Here is a 22743-nt window from a genome sequence, read left to right on the forward strand (position 1 = left end):
CAGGCAAAGATTGAAAGTCTGACTAAGTCTTAGAAAGATCTCCAAGAAAAGACTTAGTAGGTTGAGAAAATAATTGCTGACTGAGATAGATTGTTGAAGGAGTTGGTTAATGAGAACAACAAGCAAGTCCAAGCGAATAAGACATTGACCGACCAGCTGAAGAAGTAGATTCAAGAGAATGAAGAGCTAAAACAGGAGAAGGAAACTGATCTGGCTCGTTATGAAGAAATCTGCTTCAACTGCTTCTATCAGATTGGGAAGTTAAACAAGCCTCTCAACCTCGAATTTCTCTCTGAAGAAGCCAAGGCCGAAGAACTCGCCAAATGCGAAGCCAAGGCCCCTGAGGAGGAAAATCTTCCAGCTGACACTGTGCCTGCCTCTTCTGCTCTATCATTCCAACCAGAGGAGGTCCTAGATGTTGACGATGGTGTTAACCAGCCAGGGACTAGTTTACCCGACCTGAGAGCTTCCTATCCAACAACAGAATTTCCTACTTGACCAGTGATACATGCTTAGCCAACCAGGAAAACTTTGCACCTGACCAGCTAAACTTTGTACTTGGCCAGTAGTTTACTCTTTTTTCTTATACTTTTGTGAAGAAATTGTTGCTTGTCAGCTTTGATATTTTTCTCGTACGAACGAGCTATTGGCATTTATACTTTACTTTTCTTTGCTAACTTGAAAAATTCTAAGTCTTTTATCACTTAAAACATTATAAGTTTTTTGTGAATAGTAAAGTCACTCTGATGTATGCCTTATATTTCGCATGAGTACTTAGTTTTCTAACTTAGAAATTCTAGACATTTCATAAGTCCCTACTAAGTATACTTTCTCACACTCTTATTGCTCTAACATTTTATGAGCATAATGTTTATTGTCACATGAATATTTGCTTCTAACTTGAAATTTTGAAAAATTTCAAGTTACTTAAGCTTTGTTAAACAAGTTAGCTTAATGGCCTTTTTTGACTTCAAAAATTTACAAGTCAGCCTAAAAACAAATATTTTAACTCGTGCTCTCATTGACTGTGTTAAATTATATACCAGTATACCCCATGTGCCCCCCAAGTGTCGAGGGTTGAAAGATCCTTGGTCACTTGCTACTTGATTGAATCTGTTTGAGCAGTTAATTACTCCATAAACACATAGAACATATGGAAAATATTCGAGCAGTTGAACACTACTTGAATGTACCGAGCAGTTGAACACTATCCGATTTTACTGACCAGTTCACTGTTCGAAAAATTAATACACATGCATATTTGTAGCAAGAATCGACCATGCTGCATATAGTCTCTTTTATTACTCGTAAATTAAAAAAGGACAAAATATGTCTAATAACGAGTCTTAAACAACAAAAATTGTTCAAAAATAAATGACTGGTTAGCAAATAACCAACTCATAAACCAAACTTAAATAACAAGTTAAACAACTTGAAATTAAGCTACCACTCTGAAAGTGGTATTTAGCGATAATATATTCATAGACGCTCGCCATTCCAGTGGTTCCTGATCAAGCTCTGTTCACCCAATCTGATCTTAGCACTCCAACTCATGTCGAAGTGTCTGGGCATACCTCTCCCTTTCTTTGTTACTATCCCCAGCCAAGTGTGGACCTCCACATATAGTGTCTAAGGTAAAGTCCACAGGCCCGGGCTGCAAGGGTGGAGATCTCTATCGTTTGAACCCAGGATTGTTGCTGCCTCCTTCTCCTTGGGGTGTCTCTGCCCGGTACTTTTCAACTTGCCCGACCGGAGAAGAAATTCTATCTCGCCCTTGAGGTGATTGCATTCATTTGTGTCGTGACCATAATCTCCATGGAAATGACAAAACTTATCCATGTCCCTCTTACTCATCTTTTTCCTGATGGATGGAGGTTTCTTGTTGGGAACCTATTCATGACTAGCAAGATATACTTTCGCCCGGCTGGCCGAGAGTGTGGTGTAATTAGTGAACTGAGGCTCATACTTAGTTGGCTTTTCATTTGAACTTGACTTAGCCTTCTTTTCTTCATGGCGGTCAAACCCGTTATTCCCATATTTCTTTCCACCATTCTGACTGTTTCCACCATTCTTAGGAGGGTCAGCCAATCCGCCCGGATTGTTTATGCCATTCTCCTCTTTCTCGATTGCATCATCCAATTTCATATACTTGTTCGCTCGGTCAAGAAAATGTTGAAGCGTTGAAATTGGACTATCCCACAAAGGGCTCCGGTAAGTGATTCCAGAGGATATGACAACCATCTTCCCATCGTCTCCTACAACAGTTGCTCTTTTGGCTTCCATCATGAATCTCTGTATATAATTCTTTAGAGACTCATCCGTTCCTTGTTTGATATCTACCAAGTGGTTGGCATAAATTGGTGGAGTTCGGGCAATGCTGAATTATCTACAAAACTCATTCCTGAATGTTTCCCAAGAGGTAATGGAATTCAGCTTAAACTTCCAATACCACCCCTGGGCAGTATCTGACAATGTAGTCAGGAAAACTCTACACTGATAATCATCACTTACCCCGAGCGGCTCCATCTGGTCTTTAAATTTCCCAACATGTCTAATGGGATCCGCCTTTTCTGTATATATCGGCAGCACCGATGCTTTATATTTTGCCAACAGCTGGGTTGCTTTGATCCGGGCACAAAATGGACTACCACTCTTGTGGTCTACCGCATCCATCCCGGAAGGTCGTTTTGATAAACCTTACACTTTAGCCGTTAGTGCATCAAGCTGGGCTTGGATGGCTGGTGCAACTGACGAGGCTCCAAAATTTTGACCTCCCGGTCGGGCATTTTCATTTGGTGCAGTGTCGTCAAGTATTTCTTCTTGATCGGTAGGGCGGGTCAGATCTTGCCCTTCGATCAAGACGGTCTTCCTCTTGTTGGTGATAATGTCTCTTAGATCCTTCCGGAAAGCATGTTCTCCTAGCCGATCAAACATTGTACTCTTCGATTTTTTAGAGGGCTTACTATGCAGGACCTGTTCTCTCCCACTACGCCGCTGGCCAGAATGTAGTGGCAGCTTCTTGGCACGGCCCGACAGTCCTTTCCTCCTTTTTGTTGGTCATTGCCTTCTTTTTCTTTTGACCGGTCGGTTTGATGACTATCAACCTTCTCCCGACCATACGCGTCTTTATACTATGAAGTTTTCTTGTCTCGAGGAGTTCTAGTCTGGTTATGCCCGGGCAGAGTCTTCTTACTACCCGACCGGTGACTTCCTGATCTAGAAGTTTCTGACTGGTGGCTTCTGGAAGGGGTTCTAGAATTCTCCCTTTGTTTCGATGGAGTCCCAGAGTGGACCCCATCATCTGCCCGACCAGTGTGATTACTTCTACTTCTGTCTGGACCTCGAGAATCGGCGCTGCCAGCGGTCCTCTGACCAGCATTATTATTCCTTGCTCCCTCGACGGTTGCTCGTGCCGCGGTTTGGGCATTGGCCTGTGCCAATTGAGTAGCTGCTTCTAGAGCAAGTGCTGCCTCGCGATGTCACCGGTCGGCCTCATCTTGTCGTCGCCTGATCTCTTCGCTTCTAGCATTAGTTTCCCAATTCTGCTGCTCGAATGCAGCTTTCTGCCTAGCCATTTCCTCAGCAAAAGACTCCTGCCGAGCATTGAATTGCATCATCTCTTCCTGGAAAGCCCCCATGGCCTCTTGGAGTTGTATGACCTCTGGAGTTGTCTCCTCGAGAAAGACCCTGAGCTCAGTGTCAGGGTTCTCAGGTGCAGGACCTTCTGGTCTAACAATTTCTTTTGCATTTGACGTACCGGGCTTCCTGGGCGCCATATTGGTAGGATAGTAGTGTGTTTCTTCTATTCAGGCTCCCAATGAAAGCACCAAAAATGTTGACCAAGATTTTGGCCAACTGCGAGTAGACGCAAAAACGACAGTAAACCTTGAATAGAAAATAAATAACACAAGTAATTTTATAGTGGTTCAGCCCCAATTTTTTGGTAATAGCCTAATCCACTTGGAGTTGTGATATATGTATCCTATACTTAAAATCAGATGAACCTGAGCCAACTGAGTTTCTTAAGTGTAAGTAGAAAAATACAGAGTTTCTCTCTCTAGAGAATACAAGCTTTCTCTCTCTAAGCTCTCTCAGAAAATGCCCCAAGAATGCCCCAAGTAATAGTCCCAAAGTCTCAAAATTAGAGAGTCTCCAAGTCTCAAAAAGATTAGATCCCCTAAAATGATACCATGAGTTCTTTATTTATAGGCTCATGATCGTACATGAGAAATATCTCGTTTGATGGGGTCCTTGGTTGTTTCAACCAACTTTAATTAATAAATCATAAAAAAATTTTAATTACAACAATATAGTTATTACTCCGGGATATCTGAGAGATTTCCGCAGTAGTTACGAATGATTCGGGTTGAAGTTGTTGCTGAGGCTTTACTGAAGAGTCACTGGATGGTTAGCTCCTGAGATTCTGATTTGTCGATCGACCAAATCCATTCCCCGAAGTGATTGGTCGCCCAAGACACCTCTATGGTCAGCCAAAGCACACCATTGGTTGGGCATGGCACATCACTGGTCGGACATGGCACATCACTGGTCGGTCATAGCACACCACTGGTTGGGCATGGTACATCACTGGTTGGGCATGGCACATTACTGGTCGGCAAAAGCACACCACTGGTCAGCAAAAGCACACCACTAGTCGGGCATGGCACATCACTGGTCGGCAAAAGCACACCATTGGTCGCGCATGACACATCACTGGTCGGGCAAATCACTCCTGACCAGCTAAATTTATTTCCTGACTAGTAATATCATAACTCCCCATGTCAACTCTCAACCTTTTTACTTCTTAAAATAACACATTTATTGACTATTAATGTGTCATTTACTGACCATATATTGTTATTTATCTATCCGATTGCCACGTCATTGAACAAAATTTTGGAGATAACAAACATAATAAAAATTGATAATATTAAGATAATCGCGATAATATAGTTATTAATATTAATTATAAAATAACATTGTAGGTAATAATATTTTTTTAACGTAACATTAATTTAATTTAAAAAATATTATATATTTTTAAAAATATCATAAAAATATTTTTTTTTATAAATTAAATGTTCAAATATTTTAAGAATAATTTATTATTTATTTTATATATTTTTTTATGTAATTTAAAAAAAATAAAAATAATATTTAAGGAGATTAATTTACTGGTTGAAAAAGTTGGCGACTATTACCTTTTTGGAGGTAACTGTTACAAAATGTAAACAATATTGACTGCAGCGGAAAAAACAAAACAAAACCATAAGCGTAACAAAACCAGCTTTTCTTCAGACTTTAGCGTGATGGTTTAACAATATAGCCACTGAGAACGCCGGCCGCCACCCTCCTCCTCTCTAAGTCAGGCCATATATTCTCCTCTCTATTCATGGTTTTTTATTTTTTATTTTTTTTGTAACCCATTTTTTTGGCAGCCACCACCACCTCTGCTCTGTCGCTCTTGTGCCCTCCGCCGCCGCCGGTCTAAACAGGTATTAGTTAGGGGTATTTTGTTTGTTATTTTTTTGATGAAGCAAGTTTCGAATCTCTATATCTCAGCTCTCTCTCTTGATTTTTTCATTTACTTTATATGTTTATGATCTAATTTATTTTCTATGTGTGTGCTAAAATTGAAAAGTGAAGAAATTTTAGGTATATATTTATATATATATATATATCTGTGTGTGTGTGTTTTGAGTTTACTTAGTGTTTGTTCTTTTAATCTGTTTTTTTTTAAAGTCTATTTGAATGAAGATGAATACTATAGGTTTATATTTTGCTCTAGAATTCAATGTGCATTCATATTTATGTAATAATGATTTGAGTTTGTGAGTGTGTTTGAATATTGGATACAATTGGTGTCGAATTTAACGGAGGCGATTGACAATGGAACTAGGGATCAGCAATTTAATGCTTTGGAACCTTTATTTGTTCCTCCTTTTTTTTTTCAAAATTTTCTTATTTAAAAAGTAAATGGGCTTTATCTTGATTTATTAATCAGTTTCAACCCCTAAACATCTTTAAACCAATGTCGTATGAATCATTTTGTGTCTAACTTGATGAGAATTGTGGGTGCTGTTTTTTTGCTGTGTACATGGTTGATGGGCAAACGAAAAAACTGGAAGAGAGTGAGCAAATGTTAAACCAAGAAAGGTATGTAGATATGCTTTATTGAGTTAAATGTTATGTCTTGCTATTTATTGATAATGTTTTGGACTCAGCAATTTGTATAATGCATACTCTATGCTCATAATTTGTTCGGACTTGATTACAGGAGATACATTCAAATAATTCTGTTCTGGGCAGAGTTAGAGTTTTAGATCAACCAACTTTTATAACAGGTTTTCGATTCTTCTTCAATTTTCATGCTCACTAGTTTTAGTCTTGTCACTTGTACATGTACATGTTTAAATGTTACTTTAAATTTCAAGTTTTAAGTTTAACTTTCTTTGAATTTCAATAACATTATGAAGTTTGGTTTTTGGATTTTTTGTGCTAAAATGTGCTCTTGGTCTTTTGCTTTAAGGATGAAAAATGTATTTTAATTATGCTTAGTTATGTTGTCGACGATTCCTAAAATCAAAAGAATATAAACTTATGTACATGTATATATAGAATATATTATGGAAAGAAAGAGAAACGCTTTGTTATCTCACTCTATCCTCATAGTTTGTTTGGACTCGATGTTATCTTCTGTTTTGTTGTTTTGCTTTTTGGGTGCATTTTTTATTTGTTTTGATGTTATCCTCTAGCTCAATGGCTTGAGAACATAAGATATGACAGTTCTACCTTAATTTATGCTTATTTGACTGTACTTCTCACTTTATGCTGTTGTAAATTGTAATTGGTTTGCGTAAACCATAACTAATGACTTCTTTATAAATGTCTTTCTTGTTTGATTTGATTTCTTGAGAGAATTTGTCTGCATTTTATATGTTCATAATATAAACACACGTGTTTGTTAGTTTGGAAATATTACAAGAAACGTTATAAGTACCTAGATAACATTGTTTTATTGTTTGAATGACTTGTGCGTTTTCAGGTATTGAAAATATTGATGGAAAATTGGATTGGTTATTTACTGTTGTGAAGTTGGGCTAAGAGATTATAGTCAGAGTCGTTTTATTGCTTCTGTTTTTATAATATGGCAATGAGTACACTTTGCATTCTTTTTATCCTTTTTGACAGCAAGCAATTTGTATATATAAAAACTAACAAGTTCCAGCCGTAATAGAAATTAATTCCTATTGCGACGACAAAGTATATATATATATTTCTTTTTTACAAAGTTATACCTATAAAAAAATAACTTTTCAAAAAATATGGTTGCAGTAGGTAGTTACAGAGATGAGTCTATTGAGATGACATTTTTGCGACGACATATCGTCGTCTTAGACCTATAGTGACATCATTTAGGCCTATTGCGACGACAAATGTCGTAGCTATAGTTTCCCTTTATTGTAGTGTCTTTGGTTTCATTTGTTTGAAACAAGTTGATGCCATTGTTATCTTGATGCAAAAGGACTTTGAAATAAGTAGAAAGGTAGTCTGTTATATCTTATTACAAGTGAATATGACATTTATACTATTATAGAAGGTTGTGCTATATATACTGCATGACTTATTGAACTTCACATCACTGTTGTTCGAATATTGAATTATGTATCATGTGCCACTGATTTTGGTCATTGGTGCACGTTCGGTACAACACTTTGTTTGTAGTTTTTAGCGATGTTAATTGGGCAGGTATTCTAGGTGACAAGAAACACACATCAAGAGGTTACTTCTTCTTGGAGAACTACCTGGCTTCATGGCATAGTAATAAGCAAATTTTTTTTGCCATTTCACAATCTCACACACATCATCCATTCCTTGATAGGTGATCTTCCATTCGTTTTGTTTGTAACCATTCACCCTCTCACACTATTGAAGCACGACTTGTTGATCTGTTAAACAAAGCTTTAAACTGCCAAGCATATTTGTACTTAATGAAGTCAATTGGAGCGTGCATGTTTTAATCTTGCAATCATGTTTGAATAAGCTTATTCTATCTTGTGTTTCTCTATTGATTTCTGAATATCACAATTAGAATAATATTCATAGCTGCTGTGATTAATTGTTGCTTCAAATATTCTCATTATGTGATTTAGACTTTCATAAAATCATTTGCCAATTCCATGAAAAATGATTGTCTTTTCTTCCCTTAGTAGGAAGGCTACCATGCACTATTGAGTGAAAGCTTCCATTGAGGAATTTTCCTATTTGTAGCAGCCCCTATGTTTAGGTTAATCTACCAATGGAGAAGGCTACTATGGTGCAATGAATGAAAGCTCTCATTGTTAATATTGCTTAGAGTTAAACAGAAAAAAATAATCTTATATATTAATCAAAAAATTGTTGAGGGAGGGAGAACTTAATTCGGTTCATCAAAGTTTTTTGCTCCCATGAGGCACTTTTACACACAAATGGAAGAATTGCTTTTATTTTTCTTGTTGCAATTGTCATTGGATTGTGTTTCTCTTCTTCTCTTGGTTAATTTGTACCTTTTTCTTAGCCATGAACACTATTTTTAGTTTGAGTTTGTTAATCTTGTGAGAAATTCTTGATAGGCCTTGGTTATTCTTTCGTGCTACTCATTATGTTTGTCTTCATCAAGAATTACAAATGTTTGCTGAGTTTTTGGTTTTTGTTATTCTTTTTCGGTCTTGTGTGCTTGAGCTTTTGTTTGTGTTCGTTTATACTTTTTTTTTTCCTTCTTTTCTTTTGTTGTTTTGTTTCTTTGTTTATTTCTTAATTTTTTCTTTAAAGTTGTGCGAATTGTCAAGACCATTTTGAAAGAATGCTTCTTTTGAGGGGGAGTCTACAACTATGTCTTTACTACTGACATATTTTACAAAGAAGGTGTTGTGATTAGTTCAATCATACAAAATAATAGATCTAACTAGATTGTAAAACCAGAATTGAAACAGAAATATAAATATTAAAATGAAAACTTAGCTGTAATGTAAGTGAAGAACAACTCAAGATTATGTGGTTCAACACTCAATGAGAGTGTCTACATCCACGGGGAAACAAGTACAAGGTCTTCTTCTTTATTGATAAATCTTCAAGGTTACAATCAACAATATTTTTACAAAAATGAGTTCTTGAAACTCAAGTCTAAACAGTACAGAAACTTGATTAAACTCTTTGAGAGAAAACCGAGTACTGAAATCAAGTCTATCTCCAAATGTCTAAGGTTGTCTAAGGTTGAGTAATTTATAGTGTGCACCTAAAATAGCCCTTTCAACCAACTTAACTGCATTTAAACCTATGAACCAATAAGAACTTACTAACTGTGCAAGTAGTTTCAATCACTCATAACAATTTCCACCTTGATTGAACTAGTTGAATTGCTGATAAATCTGAAAGGCATAATGCTTGTAACAATTCCAATGTAAAATTCCTCAAAGCTTAAGGCTGCTCAACATGCTTTAATGTGCATAAGATTTAGGTAGTGCCTAAATTTTGCTTGTGTCACCACCTTAGTGAGCATATCTGCAGGGTTGTCTTCTGTGCCTATTTTCTTTCCTTGAACCTCTTTACTTGCAACAATATTTATAGCTGAGACCTGTGACCGGAGGAGACCCGTGACTGGAGTTGTGACTTGAGAAGGCTGATGACTGGAGGGTGGACGCCTAAATGCTGTCTGAAACCGAGGAGGTCGCCAAAAAACAAAAAAAAGAGATGGGAGAGGAGAGGGAGAGCCGTACGACTATGATACCTTATAAAATTTGTAAGAGAAAAAAATGGTATTCTTATTTCTGTTTTTTACAATCGGTAAAATACAAGCCTATTTATATAATTTACACTCCTAATCCTCTTAAATACAAAATAAACAACAAATCACAAAGATAGCTACAAATCATCTAAATAAGGAAACTACTTAATTTACAGCTATAACCAAATCGTGGGATTTTTCTTTGATTTTCACTTATCTGTCAACATTTTGCCATGCTATGAATTTCTTGTTAAGAAATTTGATTTTTGTCACCACTACACTTTTGTTGCGACATGAAATTCTGTTTGTCATAGCATCACTTTTTTTAGACGGATATTTTATCTATTATGTCCCAACTTTGCCGTATTGTTATTCCACGCCATATTTTATTTAGCTTACTTGGATTGAGTAAACTATCACTAATCCCAACTATATTTAGTACATTTTTCGATTTTGCCTCCACCTTTTGCAAATTAAAAAGTGGGTCTCTACCCAAAAAAGATTCCAGAAGGTTTAAAGTGTTTTGAAGATTCATTTTTACCCATGGTGGTTTGATGCTCAGTTCATCATCTCTTTGTTGATTGAAGCTTGAAGGAATTCGAATTACTACTCGAGGGGAGCTCGAAGTTAAGATGGAGGCATTCCAGATTGTGTATGCACCACTGAGATGCTTGGCACTTGAAGACTTCCATAAAAGTGGAGAGAGTTGGTTCACAAGTTCTTAGGAACAAATGAGAATGGAGTTTTTATATTGTTTTTGTGTTGAAGTGCTTGTGATGACTGGTATCTCTAGTTGATTTGCTTCTGTCTGGGCAAGGTCCCATAAATGTAAGTCAAGAGTAATATTCTTGGCTGAACAATGTAAATATCTCATGGTGTTCTTTATGTTAGTTTGCAGACTTTGTATTTTTAATTCTGATTGTTAGTAATCTAGTTAAGAGTAATTTGTAGAAGTAGCTGATCAAACTTTTAAAGACAACAGAATTTATTGGCCTTGGCTTCTTTGTATGCTCTGAAGATAGAAGCAAATATGTATAAGTTCACCATAGATCTTTAGTGGCCAGTGGCTTAAGCTTTCCTTTACTGGTCTAACTCGACGTAGTAAAGCTTTCGAAGCTCTTATTGAAGTTGGGCTATTATATTACTTTTAGATATCTATCATAACTCTTCAACAAACAAGAACAAGCGATAATTGAAAAAAAAAATTGTATAAAAAAATGGCAACAAAATAATAACAAATAGTCACCAAAGGAAAGCAAAAATAGAAAAAGAAGATACAAATGGTTAATAACCATCTGTTATTGTCTGTATCTTATAAAGTAAGCACTCATACTGTTTATCTTATTTTTATGGATAGATAGGTATAAAAAATGAAAAGTTTATAAAATTAAACAAATTGTAACATAAGATGAAATAACAAAAGGAATAGTTGGGAGATCACGAAAAAAAATAGTTTCATAAAAAAAACAAGTTTTAGCTAAAATATTGATGACTATTCCAATAACTCTTTGGCAGCATCAGTAACTCACAGTTACAAAATTGTTAGCGGTTAATGTGATAAATTGGACCAATTTATTTGTAATTAAATAGTTACAAAAATTATTGGTGTCTACTCCAATTACTCTTTGGAACTATTAACAACTCAAAGTTACCAAACTATTTGTGACTAATTTAAAAACACATTGGAACTATAGATAACTCAAATTAACAATTTTGTAATTGTTTGTTACTGTTTCAGTGATTTATTGTTACCGAAACATCTAAATCACACTTGTAACCTTCTTTGTACTACGAAAACACATGTAACCAAAATCATTGAAAACCATAGCAGGATTCACGTGTAATAAAAACTACTAAAAAGTATAAAATAAAAGGAATCCACAAGTACAAAATGATTAAAAAATCACATTTAATTTTGATGTGTAAATTATTTATAATCTCGTAATTAGTTTTTTTTTTACATTTCTTATTTATAATTATGCATGCTTTACTATCATAAATAAATATTAACCAACAAGATTAGGCTTGGTAGAAATTAAAATGTATCTACAATATGAGGATCTAATTAATACAAAAGTCGATCAATAATGTCTTTGCTATAATATAATATTTTTCCTATAATGTATATAAATTTGGCTATATTTTGATGGTCATGAATTCCATCATGTAATGTAGTGCAATTTTTCACTTTAAACACACATTTTTTTATATTTTTAATATTTTTTTGTGTATTGTCCAATTAATGTGTCACATAACTTACTTCACATTTCTAAACAATCTTATAACCATTAAATTAAAAACGAATGACCAAGAGTATGAGAGGAATGAGTTTACAAAAAAGAGACATTATCCTTACCCTAAATTGATAATATATAAATACATATATATATATATTATGTTATGTTAGGTGATATTTAGATAGTTATTACATTATTTACCACAGTTGGTTACTATGATATTAGTCTTCGGATTTTGATGGTGTATTATGTTGGGTGAGTGGATAGGGTAATTATTACTCCTCCAAATTACATAACGTGATATTGCTCAAATGACACTTTAACGTATATTTATCCACTTGCTTGATCATATATTTAATTTTTGTTTGAGTATTGTAACTAAAAAAAATGACTTTTTAGTGAAAACATTTTAGTCAAAACATAGATAGATTTTTTTTTGTTTAAAAGTGAATTTTAGTCGCAACAAACAAAAAATTATTTGTGATAAAAAAGTAATACTTAGGGCCAATTTAGTACAATTGTGCTGTGAGAAAAAACAGGTACATGTGTGCTGTGAAGAAAAGTTGTTAAGTATCTGGTAAATTACAAATTTTAAAGTGATATGAGTTGGAAAAGTTATATTAGACAGTTTGGTAAACTATATATATATATGTGAGAAATGCTAGCAAGAGACTCTATTTCACACATATAGCTTTCTCTTAACATGTGTAAACCATTTACACTGGCATTTTTTTTTAGCTGAATGTACTTTTTCACTAAAAATAAATTAAAAAAGTAATTAATTGGATTTAGCAATTAAGAAAAATACACCCTATTATTAATTTATTATATATTACGTATAAAATAATACTATGTATAAACATTAATGGTGATTTAGAGGGTGTTTGGCTCCATATAAATTATTTTTTTTTTAACTTAAAATTTGTTTTCTGAAAACAAGCAAGGGTATTTGGTATTGTTTTCAGAAAACAATTTTTAAAAATAAAGTTACAAAAACCAAAAAAATTTGAGAACAACAAAAGGTTGTTTTTAGTTCTCAAATTTTTTTTGTCAATTTTTTTTCCTCACATAATCTTTTTAATTATTATTATCTCACAGTACTTTATCTCTCATTAATTTATCTCTACTCACTTTTTCTTTCCTTACTTTCTTTTTCGTCATTTTTGATATCCTTATTTTCTCTCCATAACTTATTATCTCGTTATTTTCTTTTTTATCACTTCCTATATCCTCATTTTTTCTCTTCTCTTTTTTTCTATCTCGCAATTTTCTCTCATTTTTTCCATAAATTTCTCTCTTCTTAATTTTTCTTCCTCAAAAATTTTCTCCTTACTTTCTCTCTCCCTTATTTTTTTACCACTTTTTCTTTTTATTACAAATTTTTAAAAGATTTTTCTCTTTGTAAATATATTTATTAATTTTTTATTTAAGATTTTTTTAAGATAAAAATAAAACTAAAAAAATATTTTTAGAAAACATTAACCAAATACCTGTTGTTTTTTTAAAACTACAAAAAATATTTTCGCTTCTCATTTCCGAAAACACAATTTTAAAAACAAAAAACAGAAAACAATGTCAAATAGGTCTTCTTTTTTTCTATGAAAAAGCACCATAGGCAAAAAAAAAAAAAAAATGCAAGTGGTCTAAAAATAAAATAAAAAGATAAAGCAGTAATTAATTTGATTTAGCAATAATACCAAATGCACTCTATTATAAATTTATTATATATAATACATATAAAAAAATGAGCTATATCTTTTATTTTTTTATAGAAACAAAAAATTATGTAAGCATTAATTGTAATTTTTTTTTTTTTTTTTTTTTAGTGAAAAAGCACCTTGAGCTAAAAAAAAAAAAAAACTACAAGTGTCAATGATTTACATGCGTCAAGAGAATGCTATGTCTGAAATAAAGTCAGTTCCTAGCATCTCTAGAGCCGAACAACAGTACAGTCGTTCGGTCCGAACTTCAACTCCCAGCTCCCAACCAGCCTCGAGCGCACCCAGGAGAGCTTGAGGAAGTTCCAGAAGGAGATCCGGGGAGGGCTCACAGCATCAGCTCGTCCCCACCAGTCGTCCTGCGCCTTGTCCAGATTGCCAGGCGTGGGACCTGCAGGTTGGCAGGGCCGTGAGGCCCCCACCTAACTTGATCCGCCCTGATGGAACCAGGATCGCATCTCCAGTCAGGCATCCTCCCTCACCAATAAGATATCTGTCTCCACCTCGGCCCATCCGAGATATCCCAACCTATGGAAGCAGTAGGAGAAACCCGCCGTCCGTGGGACCTTCCCGACGTAGCAGGGCGCCGAGAGGAAGCCCGGATCCTCACCCCCAAAGGCGGACTCCGAGCTTTTCTAACGGGAGCTACTGGACCGGCAGTCGCCGGAGCGACCTTTCTGGCGGAGACCTGCGTCAGCGTTTAAGCTCGGTACAAAGTCCTCAAACCACCCAGGGCTGCGACCTACGAGATCGCCTTAACTCTAATAGAGGAGAGCCAGTAGGAGGTGGCAGCCATGCTCGCTCAGGGGGAGACCTGTCTGAAGTACGTAACGGCGAGAATACCCCAAATAACCTATCTCAAGATAGGAGGGGCAATAACCCACCAAATATGTACAATGGATCCGGAGCTGTTGAGCAGCCCCAGAATAACCAAGGAAATCATGAATAACCCTCGAGCGTCTGGCTCAGATGGAGGAGCTAATGAGGAAGCTCCTGTCGGAGAAAGAGAAAGATGAATATGATTCGGGAGACGAGATGGAGCTCTTCGCCCCCAGCATAGCAGCAACGGCTTACCCACCCGGTTTCCGTATGCCACACTTGTCCAAATTCAATGGAGATGGAGATCCGTCGGATCATCTGAGGATGTTCAACACCCTGATGATGGCCCACAACATCGGCCCTGAGCTGAGGTGTCTGATATTTCCCTCCACACTGACTGGACCAGCCAGGCAGTGGTTCATGCAAAGCACAAGACAATCAATCAACTCCTGGAAGACTTTCTCGGCTGACTTCAAAAGGGCATTCCGAGCCTCCCAGGCTGCCCGCGTCAAGGCCGATTCTCTGGCTAACATGAGGCAGCAGCTCGACGAACCTCTGAAGACTTACCTGGGCAGGTTCGCGAGCGTCGCTGCTCGGGCCAGAGACACGGATGACAGCTCCAAGCTCATGGCCTTGAGGACTGGGATCCTCGTCGGAGGGGGACTCTGGAAAGATATACAAATGAAGGGAGTTAGCTCGGTGAATGAGTTCCTAAATAGGGCCCAGGAATGGATCAACTTGGAGGAGGCTGAAGCCTCAGCTGCAGGGACCAGCCAGGTCCCTGAGCAGTCCGCTGGAGTGGGGACGGAAATCGCGACAGCGACCCAAAACGTCACACAGAATAACCAGCTCGGTGGAGGCAACAGAAAGGGGAACGGCGAGGGCAGCCAGCACGACCCATAGAAGAATAAGTCCGTAGACAATTTTAAGCCCATCTACGCGACTTATACAGAGCTCACCCACTCTAGGGAGAACATCTTCCTAGCTAACTATACTCGCCTCCCCTGGAAGAGGTCGGAGCTGTTGAAGCACCAGAAGGGGAAGAGAGACACCTCCAAGTTTTGCCGTTTTCACAACGATGTTGGGCATAATACCGATGATTGTAGGCATTTGAAAGATGAGATTGAGACTCTCATCCGAGCCGGCCCCTTGGCCCAGTACGCGCGGAACAGGGTTCCAGCAAGTCGACCTGCTCCGGAAGTCCCGGTCAGTCAGCCCAGGTCTCGGGTAGATCAGGACGTCCCTCCTCCCGTGATAGGAGGAGAGATAGCCACAATATCTGGAGGTCCGCATACGGCTGGCAAGAGCAGGGGTGCCCAGAAGAGGTACGTAAACGAACTCAAGGCGCATAATGGAGTAGAGTTCGTCCCGGAACAGCGTCTGTCAAAGCAGTAGCGATTGGAGAGGCAACTGATCATTTTTACAGGAGAAGATGCGGGCCATGTCTAGTTCCCTCATAACGACCCTCTGGTCATAGCAGTTCAGCTCGCTAATCAGAAGGTTAGGAGGGTGCTGATCGATAATGGGAGCTCGGTAAACCTTCTATTCCGGTCCACACTAGAGAAGATGGGTCTGACTGTCGCCGAGTTGAAGGCGACCTCCATGATGCTGTATGGTTTTTCGGGAGAAGGATACGCGACCATAGGGACTATCGAGCTGGTGATCACCCTAGGAGAAGGACCTCGGACAGTCTCCAAACTCCTTGAGTTCGTGGTCATCGACTGCTCCGCTGCGTACAATGCAATTTTGGGACGACCCACGCTCATAGCTTTTGAGGCCGTCACTTCCATTCGCCACCTCGTGATGAAATTCCCTACTTCCACGGGAATATGCACTGTCCGTGGCGATCAGCTCGCTGCCAGGGAATGCTACAACATTTCCATGAAGGGTAAATCAAAACCCGGGCAGCTAGCAATGGCCATCCAAGGTGGTGGAGAGGAATCTCAGGAACCCTTAGCTGGTCCTGAGATTGAAAAACCTCAGAGCGCCGAAGGGGAAGATATCGTCTTAAGTAAGGATATTGACCCCCGAATAGGCGAGGACAGGTCCGAGCTCTAGGCTATTGAGGAGCTCGAAGAAGTAAACATCGATCCACAGAACCCTTCACGGATGGTTAAGCTCGGGAAAAACCTCTGTAGCAAGAGGAAGGCGGAGCTGACTAAATTTCTGCAGGACAACCTGGATGTGTTTGCGTGGTCACACGAGGACATGGTGGGAATCAGCCCAAGTGTCATCATGCACACCCTTCATCTGGATAAAAGCATTCCTGCAAAGGCCCATAAGCAGAGGCGCCTTGGAACAACTTGGGCTGAAGCCTTAGAGGAAGAAGTAGCCCGGCTCAAGAAATGCGGCTTTATTCGTGAAGCCAAGTTTCCGATTTGGGTCGCCAATCCTGTGCTGGTCCCGAAGCCCAACGGAAAGTGGCGGACCTGCATCGACTTCTCCGACCTGAATAAAGCCTGCCCCAAGGATTGTTTTCCATTGCCAAGGATTGACCAACTGGTGGATGCCACGGTGGGGCACGAGCTCATGTCCTTTATGGACGTGTACTCAGGCTACAATCAGATCGCCATGAATTCAGCGGACCAGGAGCACACCAGCTTCATGACCCCGACTAACGTTTATTGTTACAAGGTCATGCCTTTCGGGCTGAAGAACGCCGGTGCTACATACCAAAGGTTAGTAAATAGAATGTTTGCAAACCAGATCGGGAAAAACATGGAAGTGTACGTTGATGACATGCTAGTCAAGTCAAAGACTGCCGATAACCATGTTTCCGACATGGAAGAATGCTTCAAGATACTACGGGAGTATGGCATGAGGCTTAATCCACAAAAGTGCACTTTTGGATTCGCGTCGGGAAAATTCCTGGGTTTCATCGTCAATACCCGAGGAATCGAGGCAAACCCCGACAAGATCAGATCGTTGCTCGAGCTTCCCTCACCCAGGACGTGCAAAGATGTCCAAGGCATGATAGGAAGGGTGGCAGCCCTCAATCGATTTATTTAAAAATCCACCGATAAGTGCTTGCCATTCTACAACCTGCTCCGAGGAAATAAGAAGTTCGAATGGACAAAAGAGTGCGAAAGTGCTTTCCTCGACCTGAAGGCACACTTGGCCGAGCCGCCCGTATTATCCAAACCAAAGGCAGGAGAGCCTCTTTTTCTCTACCTAGCTTTCACAGAGGATGCAGCTAGTGCCGTATTAGTCCGAGAAGAAGACCGGGTTCAGAGACCAGTCTACTACATCAGCAGAAGACTTCTCGGAGCTGAATCCCGATACCCGTTGATGGAGAAATTGGCGTTATGCCTTTTCACGGACTCTCGAAAGCTCAGGCCATACTTCCAATCCCACTCAATACACGTCATAACCAATCAGCCTTTAAGGCAGGTTTTGCAAAAACCTGAAGCATCGGGACGTCTGTTAAAGTGGGCTATCGAACTCAGTTAGTTCGAGATTTTGTACACCCCATGAACGGCTATAAAGAGTCAGGCCTTGGCCAATTTTGTAGCAGAGTGCACAAGATTCCGAGAGGATCCTGCAGAAGACTCACCCCAGGTCACCTCGGCCCAGGCGTTGTGGAGGATCTTCGAGGATGGTTCGTCCAATGAGAACGGCTCCGGGGCTGGAATCATTTTAATATCCCCTGAGGGACATAGATTCCACTCGGTGCTGAGATTCGGATTCAAGGCCTCCAACAACGAGGCCGAATACGAAGCTTTGTTGGCCGGGCGAAGAATAGCCCAGGAGCTGAAGGCGAGCTCTGTCCAGTGCTCCAGTGACTCCCAGCTCGTGGTAAACCAGGTTCTGGGCGAATATCAAGCACGAGGACCCAAGATGGCTGCCTACCTAGCGAAGGTAAAAGTTGAGCTGTCCGCGTTTGGGCGAGGCTCAATCGAGCAGATACCTCGGGAGCAGAACGCTAATGCAGACGCTCTTGCCAAGCTCGCCACCTCCGGGGAGACGGAGGCTCTGGGGTTAGTTCCGGTAGAGTTCTTGGAAAAAACAAGTATAGAAGAAGCCCGGGTGGAGGTCGAGATGATCGACGCTAGGCCGACCTGGATGACCCCCATCCTTGAGTATCTCACCGAGGGGAAGCTACCTGAAGGGCGCAATGATGCGCGGCGAGTACTGTACCAGGCCCCAAGGTATACGATGGTGGACAGGATGCTGTACCGACGTGGACACTCCCTACCCCTCCTACGATGTGTTCTTCCAGGCGAAGCAAAGGCCATCCTACAGGAAGTACACGAGGGTTTTTGCGGAGATCACACTGGGGGGCAAAGCTTGGCCCTAAAGGTCCTGAGGCAAGGATATTACTGGCCCACTCTGTCCAAGGATTCGATCTCGTATGTCAAGAAGTGCGACAAGTGCTAGCGATTCGCCACCGTTGCCCGAGCTCCCCCGGTCGAGCTGAAGATGATCTCGTCCCCATGGTCGTTTGCAGTTTGGGGGATCGACTTGGTTGGCGCCCTCCCTACTGGAAAGGGCGGGGTTCGATACGCCGTGGTGGCCATCGACTACTTTACGAAGTGGGCTGAGGCAGAACCTTTGTCAACGATAACTTCCAAAAAAGTCCTCGACTTTGTGGTTAAGAGCATTATTTGCTGATTCGGGCTGCCCAAGAAAATCGTTTCTGACAATGGGACTTAGTTCGACAGCGACCTCTTCACCGAATTTTGCGAAAGGTACGGAATTGTGAAAAGTTTCTCCTCCGTGGCCTATCCTCAGGCGAATGGCCAGGTCGAGGCAGTCAACAAGACGTTAAAGGCGAGCCTAAAGAAGAGACTAGACGAAGCGAAGGGAGTCTGGCCAGAACAGCTCCCCCAGGTTCTGTGGGCATACCGGACCTCACATCGGACTCCTACGGGTCATACTCCTTTCTCCCTGACCTTTGGGAGTGAGGCAGTCCTCCTTGTGGAAATTAAGGTACTTTCGCATAGGGTCCAGGCATATGACCAGGACTGCAACCACGAGCTACTTAGCGCTTCCCTTGACTTGGTTGATGAAAGGCGAGAAGATTCGCAACTCCAGCTCACACATTATCAGCAAAAAATCACTCGTTATTTCAACTCAAAAGTCAAAAAGCGCTCCTTTAGCATGGGCGACCTGGTCCTCAGGAGGGTTTTTTTAGCCGGAAAGGATCCCAAAGACGGAGTATTGGGATCGAACTGGGAAGGGCCATATCAAATCATCGAGGTCATTAAAGAAGGAACTTACAAATTAGCTCGGCTTAATGGAGAGGCAGTCCCACGAACCTGGAACGCCATCCATTTGAAGAGATATTATCAATGATCCCCTTGTAAGGCCTAAAAGGCCATTTTTTATGTATTACGCAATGAGAATTAACTTTTTTGTTTATGATTGTACATATTTACAAGTGTAATCTAAAGTAACCACGAAAGACCCTTTCCCAGTAACTTGGGGGGCATATGGTGCCTGGATATAACCAGGTCGCCTTAAAAGGCTTAGAAGTTAATTCAAATTGATTGATCGTTGTTCTTCTTAAAGAGCACGAGATATTGATAAAAATTAACGTGAACTAAGCTGTTGTACCCTAGATATAACCAGGTTATAAAACTTAGAGGTTAATTTAAATCGATTGATCGTTGTTTTTCTTAAAAAGCACGAGATATTGATAAAAATTAACACGAACTAAGTTTTCAAATTAAGTTCCTGGACATAACCAGGTCATAAAACTTAGAAGTTAATTTAAATCGATTGATCGTTGCTTTTCTTAAAGAGCACGAGATATTGATAAAAGTTAACACGAACTAGGTTTTCAAATTAAGTTCCTGGACATAACTAGGTCATAAACTTAGAAGTTAATTTAAATCGATTGATCGTTGTTTTTCTTAAAAAGCACGAGATATTGATAAAAGTTAAACACGAACTAAGTTTTCAAACTAAGTTCCTGGAAATAACCAGGTCATAAAACTTAGAAGTTAATTTAAATCGATTGATCGTTGTATTTCTTAAAAAGCACGAGATATTGATAAAAGTTAACACGAACTAAGTTTTCAAATTGAGTTCCTGGACATAACCAGGTCATAAAACTTAGAAGTTAATTTAAATCGATTGATCGTTGTTTTTCTTAAAGAGCACAAGATATTGATAAAAGTTAACACGAACTAAGTTTTCAAACTAAGTTCCTGGAAATAACCAGGTCATAAAACTTTGAAGTTAACTTAAATCGATTGATCGTTGTATTTCTTAAAGAGCACGAGATATTGATAAAAGTTAACACGAACTAAGTTTTCAAATTGAGTTCCTGGACATAACCAGGTCATAAAACTTAGAAGTTAATTTAAATCGATTGATCGTTGTTTTTCTTAAAGAGCACGAGATATTGATAAAAGTTAACACGAACTAAGTTTTCAAACTAAGTTCCTGGAAATAACCAGGTCATAAAACTTAGAAGTTAATTTAAATCGATTGATCGTTGTTTTTCTTAAAAAGCACGAGATATTAATAAAAATTAACGCGAACTAGGTTTTTTCAAAATAGTAACTAAAGTGCGTAAAGACAAAAGGAAATAAACCAATTAAAAATAAAAATTAATTGTCTCGAGGTGGAAACACCTCATGCAAAAGTTACACAAAAAAAATTGAGAATATTAAAGGAAAGGGTGCGAAAGAGGAAGGCCCTAAGCTCCGCCAGGCTGCCCCGTGGAGGTTGCCGTCTCGCCCTCCTGCTCAGCTGCGCTAGAGACTTCCCCGGTCTCGGAAGGTGCTTCTTTCTTGAGGCGAGCTTTAAACCCCTCCAGCAAGGGCTCCCAGACGTCCGCTCCCAAGAAGGAGAAATCACCGTCGGAGTTATAGACCCAGCAGTGGTAGAGCATGTCCTCCATGGCGGTGCTGGAGGCTGCCTTCTCGGCTTCCAGGGCGGCCTTGGCTTCCTCGGCCCCAGCCTTCGCAGTGTCTAGCTCTGCCCGCGCAGCGGCGAGGGTGGCTTTGGTTGCCTCGACCTCTTGAAGCTTGGGACGGGCTTCTTCCAGCTCGGCCTGCGTGGCCGCCAGGGCATCCTTAGCCTCCTGCAAGGAAGTCTGGTGGGTGGCCACAACCGCCTGATGCTCGCCCCTCATATCCTCGAGCTAGGCCTTGGTTCGGGCTATGCTCCTGTGAAGGGCCAAGGCGCTCTACAAAAACGGAGAGGCAACTGCCTTAAGAAAAAGAGAAGGGAGAAAGGAAAAACAAGGCGAGGCATGCTAATCAAAGATCACAAAAGGATAAGGTCAGCTTACCGTTAGGGCCATGCCCAATGAAGATTCCAGCACGCCCACCGGGCTCCTTGTTTCGATGGCCCGTAGCTCCCTCTCGTTGAAGCGGTAGAAGTGGCTGACGGCGTAGTTCGCCGTCTCGTACACCGTCCCCCTAAAGACATCTGGGATCTTCTCCAGATCCTGGGGGTCCACCGGGATGCGTACCTTGGGAGGCACAATTGCCGAAGTCCCAGGCTCCGCCCCTGTGTCCCGGACGAAGGCCGGAGCTCGCGGAGGGGGTGGGGGCATGCTCCCCCCTATAGCAGGTGGGGCAGTTTCCTCGACCTGGGCGGTTGGGGGCTGCTCTTTCTCCTTTGCAGGAGACTTGGTTGGGGTCCCGGCGGCTTTCTTCACCATTCAGAGCTTCTTCATTTTGGGCCCAGAGGCCCCAGCTGAGGAGTTCCCCCCGCAGATTTTTTTCCCCCGGACTGAGACATCTCCTCTGGAAAAACAAATATATGGTTAGTACACAAGTTAGCAGTCATGCAAAAACAAAAAAAAAGGGGAAAAATGCGAAATTCAAGTATATATATGTACTAAAGGGAATCCTACCCCCCGAGCTAGAAGAAGAATCTATGGTTACGACCATCGGCCTCGGAGCTTCCGCAGGGGAATCTAAGGCAATTATTTCTCGAGCTGGTGCAGGTTCTGGATTCGAGGCTGTCTCAGGACTAGACTCTTCTATGTATTTCCTAAGACCTGGAGCTACGGCACCCTCCCGGAGTGATGGCCATGACCGAAGGTTAGTCCCATACTCCTCGAATAGGATCGACCTAAAAGCTAAGGTGTTGTCTACAACTATGGTACCCCTAGGGCGGCTACTTTCATAATCCAGCACGAGCTGGTCGACGCAGTGGAGCAAGGTTTCATCTAAGTCTGGGTCACTCCGATGGTGTTGGACGATCTGTCTGGGATTGAACCTAGCTAGCCGGGGGTCTACAGTGG

General features: G+C 40.2%; 1 long non-coding RNA gene across 3 annotated transcripts; it reads left to right on the plus strand.

Annotated features, from left to right (window-relative positions):
* Positions 1–5208: 5208 nt before the first annotated feature.
* Positions 5209–10676, plus strand: LOC133803624 (uncharacterized). Of its 3 annotated transcripts, none has more exons than XR_009878073.1 (5): positions 5210–5495; positions 6129–6156; positions 6278–6344; positions 9547–9778; positions 10351–10676. It is a non-coding gene; the product is annotated as an uncharacterized LOC133803624 (long non-coding RNA). The 3 variants fall into 3 exon arrangements; XR_009878074.1 differs by having other exon boundaries at positions 5212–5495; positions 9607–9778; XR_009878075.1 differs by lacking the exon at positions 9547–9778 and having other exon boundaries at positions 5209–5495.
* Positions 10677–22743: the final 12067 nt, after the last annotated feature.

The sequence above is a fragment of the Humulus lupulus genome, chromosome X (genome assembly GCF_963169125.1).
Source record: "Humulus lupulus chromosome X, drHumLupu1.1, whole genome shotgun sequence".
NCBI lineage: Eukaryota > Viridiplantae > Streptophyta > Magnoliopsida > Rosales > Cannabaceae > Humulus > Humulus lupulus.